Here is a 13306-nt window from a genome sequence, read left to right on the forward strand (position 1 = left end):
TGGACTTCTAAGAGAGATGTGCAAATCTGCAGGCCTGCCATATTCACGTGACCAATGCGTAGCCACAGTACGCTGACTGTTGTAAGGAGGTTGCCCATGTACATGTTTTCATCCCTTTAAGCGCTGCAGTTCCCACCAAATTTGAGTGCTCAAAGCTGCGCCGCCTCTTAAAACCTGTTTGGTCAAAAAGTTAACTGGTTACTTGCAGGTAATTATTGAAAAAAAGTACTTGTACTACAGTGAATTACTGAGAAATCGTTAATTTACAATATTGCCAAAATCTGAATTGATAACAAGTAATTAATTACATGTAATTGGTTACATACAAGCTGGTGTTGGGTGCGCTAATAGGACTGCATGGGCGAAAGTCGTGCTTGACGACGGCGAAGGCCTCATTGGCGGCATCAGCCATGCGGCTGCCACTATACCACGTTTTTGTCTTAAAGTGTAACATGCATCCAAAATATGAAATAATAAGCAATAGAAAGCATTCTTACTAATAGGAGGAAGATAACCTAAACGCCAGTTTAGGTTATACACGTACGCATATCAACCATGGCCTTCTCGTACACACACCGACCATGCTCGCTCAGCGACGTTTGCGGTAACACGTTTGCCGTAATGCCCTTGTTATGCAACAGAAAACACTACCGGCAGATCAGCACGTGCATTCCTTGGGCCAGGAGTGAAATGGGAATCGGTATCTCGGCGTGCAATTCTCAGCCTTCTTTTATCGGTCGGGGGCGATGTTCGCGTATCACGCCCTGTGGCCTCAGAGGTCGTCACATGGACAAGTGCGCCTTACAGAATAGCGATGCAAGCGCGACCTGAAATGAATAACGAGCACGTGGCGTCAGCTGCCTTCCCATTGGACTAAAAGGGAAAGTGCTCGCTGCACGCAGCTATCGGTTGCCGGTATAAGGTAAAAGCAGGAGTCACTTGATCCAGAATCGGCCAACACATGCGCAAATGTTTTATCTGAAATCTAAATCAAAACCAGTCACAAAGCGGCCAATTTTGTCGGCAGCCCGTTCGCAACAACCTTCGTATAATTGGGCGTCATTTTATGCGGAGATAATAATCAGACGCCGATAAGCACTTCATGAATGGTAATCTCTAAAAACAAGCAATACTGTAACCTTGACTGCAACGTTTCAGCGTTGTTTGTCCTTCGGTTACTTTCGCTGTCGTAAAGGAGGAATTTCGCATCTGGAATGTAATAATCGACGTTGATTCTGCACCTTTCAGGCTAAGCACGTAAGCATTGGCTTTGGCATGTAAAACCCCAGAATTAGATTTTTAATAGATTCCAGCATGTGCGTTGAATTTAACGTCATTGTGGCTGCATAAAAGTATATAGCTCTCAAATTTATAAGCATTCTATCGCATCATACATTAGCAACTAGCGGAAGCTAAGCCCTTCCCGAATGTTAGTTTTCGTTTCTTTTTTTCAACATCTTGCTTAGGGTCCGAGTCCGGGTATACAGGTTTGTACCGTTTTGTTATTGTTGCTTGCATCGTCGTCGTTGTTTCTTTCTTTCATTGATTGATTGATTGATTGATTGATTGATTGATTGGTTGATTGATTGATTGATTGATTGATTGATTGATTGATTGATTGATTGATTGAGTGTTCTCTCCTTATATGTGTGCCTTTTGCTGTTGATGTTATGATAGCTTAAGGTTGTGTTTGCAGCCGTTGTTGGGATTCGTGTGGAGTGTGTAAGTATAGAGAACATCGAGGTTAATATTACTATTACACAAACAAACAATGCGTCATGGAGCCAAAGCTATTGTCGTGAATAACGTTTGAATGATCTAAGTAACTGAAATGAGGTTGCTGCGTTGCACGTGGTGCAGGGATAAGGAGGGAGACGGCAGTCCGAGCAAGAGACGAGCTCGAAACGAGCACGTACTTACATCGAAGGGTTGCGGACGCTGCAGGCGCAGTCCAAGTCCCAAAAGCTTTGAACGCGTGACGAGGTGTTCAAGCAAGAGTTATACAATGGCAAGAGGACACTTGAAGACCGATTTTCGTATACAAGATGAAACGGGCTCGGCTGTGAATACATAGCAAGGGAATGCCAGTGTTGATAAATAACTGGGCAAAATGACAGGGCAAAGGAGAAGAAACTCGTCAGACAGAACGGCCAGTTACAAAAACGGGGCACAGGTGATGGAATAAGACGACGATTACGACGCCATGCTAGCTATAGCTTACATGCATAGACATAATTCTAGTTTTCAAACTTAATCACCGCGCGTGCGCACCAGTGATCGCCGTGGCTCCTGTCAAGAGTGATAGCGCGATCGAGAACATACATTACGCAAGCTTTACTTCCAAGGTCGGAGATATGTGCATCTTCGACCTTGGAAGGGGTGCCTAGGTAATGCGAGTAATGGCTTAGCGCGCGGGCGCCGTGACGCGACACGACTGCGCGCCTTTCCTGGTGACTGACTTTCGTTGCATCACCCGTTTTCTCCAATGTCAAAACGTAAACAAAGGTTACGGGAAAACTGATGTCGCCAACAAAACAACATAGCGACGGGTCGCCGGCCGCGCCTTCGAACGCGCTGGAACAAAGCACCGACGCAGTGCCGACCGAGCTACACAGGGGAGAGGCACGTGGCGTGCGCATTCCTTGAAAGCCGGCACAACTATAGCGCAAACACCGTGTGAACCTTAAAGAAGAAAGCTTCCCTCTGAAACTCCCACACGTGTCAGGCTTATAATAGGCCGGAAAACCGTCGCCTGTTCCTGCAGGGCAAGCAGGCATGCGGCTCACAACCGTGCAGACATTAACCTGGCGATAAGCCCAGGTTATTTACTTGCTTACTTACCTACTTGTACTTACTTACCTGCTTATTTATTTTCTTTGTCTTTCTTCCTTTCTTTTTTATTTATTTTTCCCTAAGTAAAGTAGCTTGGGTAGGGTTGTTTTCCTTCGAACGAGTGAGTCAGTTGGCGCACAGTTTTCATAATGCCAACATGATATCTCTGTTTTTTAGAGGCGTCGCTGGCTCGAACATGCTGTGCGATACCCACGTACAGCAAGCTCTCGCTCAAATCTCCCCATGTAAGGAATGTGTGCGCGTCCTTGTTCAATCCAGCCAGTGTCTGCAGAGTCACTTAGCACGCAGACCACGCACAGACCAAGGAAGCCTCCCATCCGAACGACGCTAATAAACCCCAACTGCTGCAGAATCGCGCACAAGATATCCTGGTGCCCTAGCTATATGTGGGCCCCTCCATTCGGTAATCTTGGCGCTGTGCCCGTTGTATATATGTATCACGGCGTGCTGAAACGGGCCAAAGATCGAGTAGTCACAAATGTTTTAACCAAGCCCTGCAACACAACCTGGAATATGTGGTCCACTGCCACCTGTCATATCACTCATACCTCGTTCGACAGCTTTGTCTTGTAACGAGAGCTCCCCATTTTACGTCTGATATCTGGGAAAACTTAAACTTGTATTACTGATTGCGATAATTGAAAGCGATTCATTTAAATTCGTCACATTCGCCGTTATCATTTGCTACACCTAACGGTCCGATCGTGAAGATTACGGCAGCGCATGCCAGTCCTTCACGGTTGTTCCGTGACAGGAAGTAATAAAATTACAAAGAGCTATTACGTTATCTGACCTCTATTCGTGCCAGAGGCAATCAACGCCGCAACCAGTCTCTCGGTGATGCGAGGAATACGCGACTCTACGACGGTACAGGATACGCCACGCTACAATGAAAAGCGTCTTTTCTGGGCTATATTTAAAAGTGGACGCAACACACTACAGCTTCATTTACAATCGCAGTTACACAAACACATGCGACAGCAGTTCGCCGTCTAGTCACCGGGTCCCTTATTGTTCTCACAAGAGCGAAATTGCAGGTGGATTTCTGACTCCAAAACACCAAAATACCACCCTCCCTGCACCCCACCTAGGCTATGCCACTGACTTAGTTAATGTGCACCTAAACCTAAGCAAGTGAAAGTGTATATATATATATATATATATATATATATATATATATATATATATATATATATATATATATATATATATATATATATATATGTGTGTGTGTGTGATGATGATGATGTATGGGGTTTCATGGCGCAAGGGCCAGGAATGGCCAAAGAGCGCCATGCCTGTGGTAGTGGGTGTGCGGTGTAACTATGATTACTATGAAATTGGTGTGTCGTGGCTGTAAAGGGGCCTTAAAATATACGCTCTAAAGCGCGTAAAATCTGTGTAATAAAATTATGGCGATGACGTATGACTTGTACTATGAACATTTAGATGCATATAAAAAGAATGATACGATAGGTAAAATATATCAGATTATGAGAAATGCCAGAGCACTACTGCCTCCTTAGAGCCCTTGAAACACAAGGGCCTGGAGGCATGTGCTATTCAAAACAATTATCGCAGTGGCATCCTCTCGAGAGAGGAGGCGCTACGAATTCATGGGACTAATAACATGTAAGACCACATCTCTAAGATAACGTAGCACTATATATATATATATATATATATATATATATATATATATATATATATATATATATATATATATATATATATATATATATATATATATGCATTCTGGGCGCGTATCGGGCCCCCGACCGAACAGTCGGGTTCGAACGTTGCCATAATGCGTGCTGTGCACCTCCAACGCCGCATGCAGGTTCGACGTTTCCGTGATCTCTATGCAATCGTTGTTCGGCCTCTTTTCTCGCGACTGCCACCGCCGATACTTCACTGTGCTCGCGCATTCACTTGCATAATTCTTTTAAATAAGGGTTCGGTGCGCCGAACGTATCATTGTAGTTCGTGTACATTCAAACACACACACTGACTTATTTCTTCAGTGTTTACGTTTACTGCATGGCGTGAGACGCTGATAGAAAATCTAACCTTATGAGAATCACCGAGGGCGTGTGTAAAGAACACAGTCGGACATTTTCCAAAACATATCATTTTCCGATTGCCCGTGGAAAAGGTACAACACTAACCCGAGTTCTAGCCGCAAACGAAATGCTTGTCAGTCAGTAGTTATTCGCGCAGCGAAAGATGCCGCCCAGACCGAGTCGTCGAGATATTCCAAAACACGGAATATCTTTGAACCTTGCATATCCAACTTCTCATGCAATGCATGTGACTAAAGTGAGAAAGTTTAAATTTCTTTGGGCGAAAACGTGGATTTCCGACGTTGCGAGATGGCTTATATTCATGCTATAAATACTTCGCTTCGCAAACATGCAGATAATTCCGAACCCACAGTTTGTTCACTTTTGTCGAGTATTTCATATACTCCAAGACAGACGTAGTCTGTCAATCAGCGAGCTGGTATTAAAATTAAAGTCTGGGATTTTACGTGTCAAGGCTACGACATGATTATGAGGCACGCCAAAGTGGGGAACTCCTAATTAATTTTGACTACCTGGTTTCTTTTAACGTGTACCCAAGACATGGTACCACGGGCATTTTTGCATTCCGCCCCCATCGAAATGCGGCCGCCGCGACCGGGATTCAATCCCGCGCTCTCGGACTTAGCAGCGCAACGCCAAAGCCACTACGCCACTACTGCGGGTGATTTTGGTGCATACTTTCGCATATATAGACCGCTTCGTGCGCAGGAAGAGTTCTCGAAAATTGCTGGGTCTAGTCTCCGGTCCCTCTGCAATGCAGCGCAATCCTTCTTTACCGACAAAACTGACCCCGGCAGACGGCGTTGAAATTGATGACGTCGCGGCGAGCTGGTCCGAGAGCTTCAAAGCGGCGGCGACACTCGTCCTTGCATATTTTCTGGCTACTTTTCTCGCATTAAATGTGGCCGTTTTGCGATCGCAGGAGCATAATTTACTGATAGGGCTCAAGTTAGCATTCCTCGTTGCTGCTTTTTTTTTTTTTTTAAATATGGGGATATGGCTGAACAGTTTCATTTAGCTTCAATCAGCGCACAATTCTCACTTGCTTCACCAATTTTTTACGCTACTCTTGACAAGTATTTTCTTGGTCTTGTATAGTTTACATCGTGCTTTCGAGCATACCACGACTTGCTTCCGCGACGCTTTAACCTGCGTCGCTGAACGTGTACTTTGCTGAAGTGTGAAATGTCAAGTAAAATGTACTTAGCTGGTGAACTGTGCAGGAGCTAGGAAGCCTTGTCAGTCTCTCTAGAGCTTTTATTTCCTGGCCCTCCGCTGTTTGAAGTGGAAATAAACTGATTGATTGATTACAATACGCGATCCCACGCCCGGTGGGAATCGATATTATGCGAAGCAGCGTGCAGGGAGCCTATCAAGTCAACGAAACGACCGTGAGAGCGCCAAGATGGCTGTTTCATGACCCACATGGCACACATGTCATGATATCCATGCCACGACCTCTCATTTATGTTCGTCATACACTCTTGTCATACTATGCTATATCTGGTGCATACCAAGCTATTGGTGAGTTTTAGGCGTTGCGCAGCCAAATTAGGGACACAGTTCACCGGGCTTAGTATAAACCAACGGAAGCAGGGCGTGGGGCTTTCGACACGCAAACACGTTTGGGTTCGATATTTCGCTAACTCCCTATGGACCCCTTTCTCTGTTTGGAAACATACGCCCAGGACGGCTTCCGGTTTCGCTCAAACGTAGCCCGCTAAAATTAGCGAGCAAGGAAGACATTAGCGGCAATATCGAGAAAGCAGGAGTGCGTTAAAATCTAAGCCCGCAGATTTTCAACTCTTTTCCTCTGTACACAACGACAATTTTACAAGTCTTCGATGGGGGCGAAATGCGAAAACACCCGTGGTACCTTACAGAACCCCAGGTGGTAGAAATTTCCGGACACGGCGTGGCTCATAATCAGAAAGTGGTTTTGGCACGTAGAACCCCATAATTTAATTTAAATTTAAGAAATTATACGAAAAATTTTATGTGTTATTCTTGAGGGGTATCGCGCATGTCTTTTATCTGCAAACTTAAATATAGACTTTCGACACAGGGAACAAACTTTAAAACGCGCTGTGTGTGCAGCGCAGTAGACTGATAAGGCCCATGACCGGAAGTTTCTTGGGGCCGCTCTTTCGCTACTGTTATCGTGCGAGCGAAATCGTCTATTCACGCACTGCAGCTGTTGCGCTATTCGGCGATGTATTGGTTATCGTGACTGAGACACGGCCGGAACCGCAGCTGGTGTTATCGTTGTGACGCACCCCAAGCGGCATCAACTTTTCAGCGTTCAGGCAGGCGCCGAAACATGGCCGTTGGGCATCGGATGCGCTGTGGGATCGAAGCCGCTGTAAACATGGAACGCAGCGCGCAGCCACTGTAGACATTCACTGTAAGAAAGCTTTGCGTTTCGTGCGAGCTGATCGCTGACTGGTCCCGAGTCTCGCCTGAGAAGTACACTCTTAAATAAAAGATAGCCATAATGACTAACTAAATATTAACACGTTACTTGTCACAAAAAGCACTAACTTCTTAGCAAGTGCAGGTAGTAAAATGATGGTTAGTACTTTTCACTATCAGCTGGAGCTAGAAAAAGCACCCGAGTACTAACTAAATACTACACCTCGGTAGTGCAGTTACTAACGCAACTGAAGTACTATAATTACCTATACAACGGCGCCTATTCGATTTATAAGTGCCGCTTGCATTGTCATATGAAATCGAAGATACTGTAATATCACAACTAAAATAAAAAAAATATATACATAAAGAAAGAGAACCGCGTCCTTTCGTGATATATTAAGGACCCAATCAATGGTATATGTACATAATGCTTAACAAGGACATTAGCGCACATACTGCGGGTAAGAATGTACTACATATCTCCAACAAGCAACGATAAGCAAGACCACACTTACAGAATGACAAAGAGGTACTACGCGTCACTTACTGCTTCAAGAGTATTTATAGCTTTAGTTTCAGGGAGCACAAGTTGCACCTGTGAGCACCTATGTATTTGGTTAAACAAACAAAGCTTTTTGCACACATTTGGAAAGCAAACTGTCTCCATATATGTGTGCTACGACGTCGCACATAACTGTCAGTCCACCATAATGAAAAACACCAGTTTATCTCAATTTTGTGGCAGACTGTCACAGCATAGTAAGCCACGGCCAGACGCGGTGGTAGTAGTGGCTTAGTAGATACTTAGTAAAAACTACTAAGAAGCCTTTTTGGCTAGCAAAAGTAACACGTACTAGTTTTACTAGCCGCTGGCTAGTACAGAACTAGAGCGCAATCCCCGTTGTTCGGAGCGCGCGTTCGGATGCGGTGCGCGCGAATAGGCCCCGTCGACTTCGCCAGCCGTGCGAAGTTTTGCTGAGTCCTTGGCCTCGCGACAATATTGCGAAGAATCCTGCCAGTCGGCTATTTGCAAATGAGTGCTTCCACGAGGTTAATTTTACCTCGCGCGCGAGACAGCACATAGGCCACGAAGCTCGGCTTTATCTGGCGCTAGAGTGTACAGCCTCTTTCCTGGTTCGCATTTATTTGCGAACAGCCGCCCGGTAGCAAAGGTGAATATCGTGCGCGTACAAGAATCGCCTTGAAAAGCCGGGGAGAGCGAGCACGGTTCGACAGCAATCAGTCGCGACCAGCAGCGCGGATGCGCGCTCGAAAAAATGACGCTCTGGGTCAGAAAAGCCGAAGCGACATACTAGGCGGAGAGATGACGGCTGTGAGCGATAGGACTGGAGCCCGCGCATCCCCGCAGTTTGGTCAAGGTTTCCGAAGTTCTTGCGTTTTCGGCTCCCCCTCTCCGCTGGTTTCCACGAGGAAGTCGGGCGCGTCGCCGGATCACACGTAGCCTTTCCACCGGGCGACTACCGAACGGAGGGGGCAGCAGAATGGGGGGAATGGCACACAGACAGGCTTCCAGTCAGCACTCTGTCCGCGGAATTGCCCGAAGGTCTCCGAAAGACGGGTGTAGGTGAGAGCCGTATTCGACTCAATGCCACGGCTTGCGAGACGCTCCTCTCCACTCGGTGCAGCGCGCGCACGTCAAGCAGCTGTCGCGGGAGGAGGAGGAAAACGGAATTAACGCGAAAGAAGAAAGGGTCTCTCGCCCCATTCGTTATTCGGTTTCGCTCTCTCAGCAGGCAGTAAATAAAGGCGCGGGTTCCATACGCTCTTACGCGTCTTGGCAACGCACACTCTCTGCCCTAGCCGTGTGCCCTGCCACTCTTCAAAGTTGAGCAGAAAGGCGGCGATGTCTTCGAGCATGGATGCCGTCGTGCCCGACACTTTCTTGATGCGTGACCCGCGGACGATGGGCTGGCCGCTAGTTGGCAGCAAGCAGTTTCTAATCACACTGCTTCTGGGCTACATTTACTTGGTCAAGATTGGTGGCCCGCGCTTCATGAAGGGCCGCAAACCTTTCGACAACCTGAAGCCGGTGATCATGCTCTACAACTTGTCCATGGTGTTCCTCAACGCGTACTTCGTATACCACTTCCTGATACGCTCGTACTTCGGCGGCGGCTACAGCATCATCTGCCAGGGCATCGACTACCAAGCCCGCGACCAGACCACCACGGAGTTCCTGGAGCTGTGCTACTGGTATCTGTGGGTGCGCATTGCCGACTTCCTCGACACCATCTTCTTCGTTCTGCGCAAGAAGGACTCGCACGTGTCGTTCTTGCACGTGGTGCACCACATTCTGGTCGTTTTCAACGGCTGGTTCGGGCTCGCGTACGGACCCGACGGACAGGTTGCGCTCGGCCTGACGCTCAACAGCTTCGTGCACGTGGTCATGTACTCGTATTACTTCCTGTCACTGCTGGGGCCCTCGGTGAGGCCCTACCTGTGGTGGAAGCGCTACTTGACCCAGTTCCAGCTAGTGCAGTTCATCATTATGTTCATCCACTGCACCATCCCTGTGTTCAAGGAGTGCGGCTACCCCATGACCCACATGATGATCACCATTCCTCAAGCCCTGTTCTTCTTCGGCATGTTCATCCGCTTCTACGTGCAGGCCTACAACAAGCAGCCCGGCAAGCTCACCGCTGCGGAAAAGAGCCAGTAGGTTCGCGACGACCAGGCGAGTACGGGCTGCGCGGCTGCTCTGTCGCCGCACGGTGCGCGTTTGCCTCTCAGGCGGCAACTCTTCAAACACGCCGCTTGCAGACTTGCCGCCGAAAAGATCTCTGTCCGAATGACTGATGCAGTGACGGAAAGTTTCCCGGCTTACGGATGGCACGCGTTTGCCTGACGCCCAATGTGCTGCAAGTCAGCGAGAGGACGCTAATTCATTGGTGCCTCGTTTTGCTATGCCAGATTGAGCATCACTGCACACCTGACTGTTTTTTCTGTTCTTAGCCAGAAAGTCGTGCGACAGGCGGATGAAGAAAGCGGTTGTGAAGTGCTTCTGTATAAATATCCTGTGCCGCTTGATCCTTTGCCTGCAGCGTGAAACGTCGTGTTCACTTTTATGTAGTCCGACAAAGGCAACCCAATTCAAATGTAATTACTCCGTGGCAAATACATCTCATGTAAATAAATGCACATCCAGCCCCTTTGGGTTTTTCAACTTCGTGTGTCGAACGGCTCTTATTTTTTGTTTCATGTAAAGCGATATTTTGCCACTTCTACGGCACACGATATAACAATGTCCCGTCGATATTGTCGACATGAAGATAACACAGTGAAGAATCTTGACATGGTTTCGTACCAACTAAATGTTTCACTCACTTTTACTGTAGGAAGATGCGTCGGTATTTTTCAGTTCAAGTATTACTCTCTCTCCTCTTGCTTCATATGCCTGCAAACTGCAATCGCAGAATTCGTTCTTGTCTGGCACGTGCCTTAACAAGCTAGTCCGCGATATCCGCTCTTTCTTTACACATTGGGTTACGTCATTACTTTGTAACAGGTCGATGCTCATGATCATTTTTGAACTTGTGAGAGCGCAAATGGTTGTTTGTGGCTGGAATGCGCATTTTCTATTTGCACTATTGCGCGAGCTTCTCTCGCATAGTTGAATGCGCGACGTTCCGCGGTAACATTGCGATAGAATTCTTAGGCGTGCAGATGAGACCAAAGGTTAACGCATTTGCAGGCAATCGTATATGATTTGGCCCTCTACAGGAGGAGGCACGAAAGTGTAGATAAATATTCTACAAATAGGAGCCGGGCTGAAGAGACGCTACTTTCCCTACCTCAATAATAGTCCGAAAAATCCTCAATCGCATTACCCTCGCTATTTTCTTCGATGTTTGCTTGCGCACAGTGAGAAAGTGGCGAGGACTGCCGGCATCAATGTTGCCGACAAGGCAAGTGCACATGCGCTATGGACTTCGTGATATCCATCTAAATCGGCGAAAAGCTTGGTCATTCGAAATGTGGCGTAGCAGTGTCACGCCTGGCTCTATAATGCGCCATATCTTGCTGCGCTGGAGTTCTGCGCGCAGCTCGGGCCCTGCTCCAGGCTTCCCTTCCATTCGTGGCCACAGAAATGTGTGCGCGAGTGTAGTAGGTTCACTACATGTTGGTAAGCGTAACGTGCATGCTGTCGTTTGTGAGACGAGCACGTGTTGCGAAACTGTTCAGCATGATCGGCTTGTGTGTCAGTAGCAGGTTCTGGTTCCGCGTGAGCAGCTGCAAATTATAGACGAGGCCCATTGCATCGGCCATGTGGCCCACCTCTAACGCTCATTAGTCGTCTTGTACCTTTCTTTCTTTTCTATTTAAGTTTGCGCACTCACCCGTACGCACAATGGAAAACAAGTACGGTAGCCGAAAGAAATTTCGCCTTTTCAGCTTACGATGCGACGAAGACGTAACGCGTGGACGCTTTCTGCGAATCAAAGCGCCAATTGTGGATTCACGCTTCCCTGGAATAACCGCTGCGCGGATGACACGTACTACATTGGAAGTCGGCCAGGACGACCTGGCGGCTCCATAGCGCGCAATTAAACGTGCGATCAGTGACGCGCGCCGGTTTTTCACGCATGTTTTTTCTTTCCTATCTTTGTTTTACATGTGCCCCATGAGTATAGTCGCGGGGCTGGCAACTTCATAGGAGTTGGGTGGACATATTTTTCATAAACCGATCACACTCTCGCGCCGACGGCAAGTGGCAGAACCACGTGATGGACACGCAGGCGCGGCTGTTGCTATACTGTAACTATACGCACGCCCACGTGCACCAAAAGGGTGTCCTTTTGAGGACTGTCCCGCGACGCAATGGGTACCGAGCAAGCATTATTATCGAAGCATAGTATTGGCGCCGCAGCGTCGCGATCGCGTTGTCTTGCGGGCATGGGCCGTAAAAGCAAACCATCCCGTGGCGCGGCGTCAGCATGCTGTACAGGTGTGCACAGCCCGGTTCGAGGTATACCTATACATACGTTATAAACAGGGTAACATTTGTACCGGTGCAAAATTTCCCACCTTTTTGATTAGCGGACACATATCCGCCTTAAGCAATGGTAATATAAGGCATGAGACATGCTGTAGCATGTACATAACATGCGTACATTGCCGCTGCAATTTTTAATAACATCGATACTTTATTTATTTCAAGTACTGCTAGCCCAGACGCTATACTAGGGGTCATAGAGGGGTACAAACAGTCTATGGGAAAACAAGGACAGAATATATGAAAACAAAGCTGCACCAATGCAAACAATGTTCCTATACACTTGTGTTCGGAATCGAAACATTTAATATATGAAACAACATGCTTTGCAAAGGCATTATCGCCACAGAAAATTTTGGAATAAACCTTCAGACCTAACGAAACATGACCTAAACTTCCAAGCCCGCGCGGCTCTTGCGGTAACGAGTGGCCATGAAAGTTACTTTGCTTTGATTGTGGAATGGTACGGGTCATATACGGACACCGGCTTGAGAAAACGATGCGAGAGAGAGAGAGAGAGAGTGAAAATGATAAATGAAAGGCAGGAAGGTTAGCCAGGACTGAGCCCGGTTGGCTACCCTACAGTGAGGAAGGGAATGATTAAGAGAGGAATATAAAGTCCACTGGTGGAAAACGATGCGAAGATTGTTGACAGAGTTTCATGTTTGCGAAAAATGGTGCCTTTCTGTCGGTACTCGCATAGTGTAGTACATAGACACTGCCCGAGGCGATAATATTTAAACCTGAAAGAAGCACCCCGGCCCACAAATGGGTTCACGCAATGTGCAAAGTGGCAAAAAGCTCGAATATTTCGCGACCATAAGCACGCAACCTGCAAATCAGATGCGCATACTTGTACTTGTGTGGAAACCGTGTGGTTCGCACGTTCGTATGTTGACTCCGTGCGGGATGTTTATCTCACGAGGTATTCGAGCTTTGT

At 47.3% G+C, this 13306-nt stretch overlaps 1 protein-coding gene and 1 pseudogene across 1 annotated transcript in view; one reads left to right on the forward strand and one right to left on the reverse strand.

The window, feature by feature from the left end:
• Window positions 1-13306, reverse strand: part of LOC142592682 (uncharacterized) — a 207761-nt gene that overhangs the window by 112089 nt on the left and 82366 nt on the right. The gene's annotated exons all lie outside the window — the stretch shown is intronic.
• Window positions 9131-10536, forward strand: LOC142592672 (very long chain fatty acid elongase AAEL008004 pseudogene; annotated as a pseudogene).

This window comes from Dermacentor variabilis, chromosome 1 (assembly GCF_050947875.1).
Source record: "Dermacentor variabilis isolate Ectoservices chromosome 1, ASM5094787v1, whole genome shotgun sequence".
NCBI classification, from domain to species: domain Eukaryota; kingdom Metazoa; phylum Arthropoda; class Arachnida; order Ixodida; family Ixodidae; genus Dermacentor; species Dermacentor variabilis.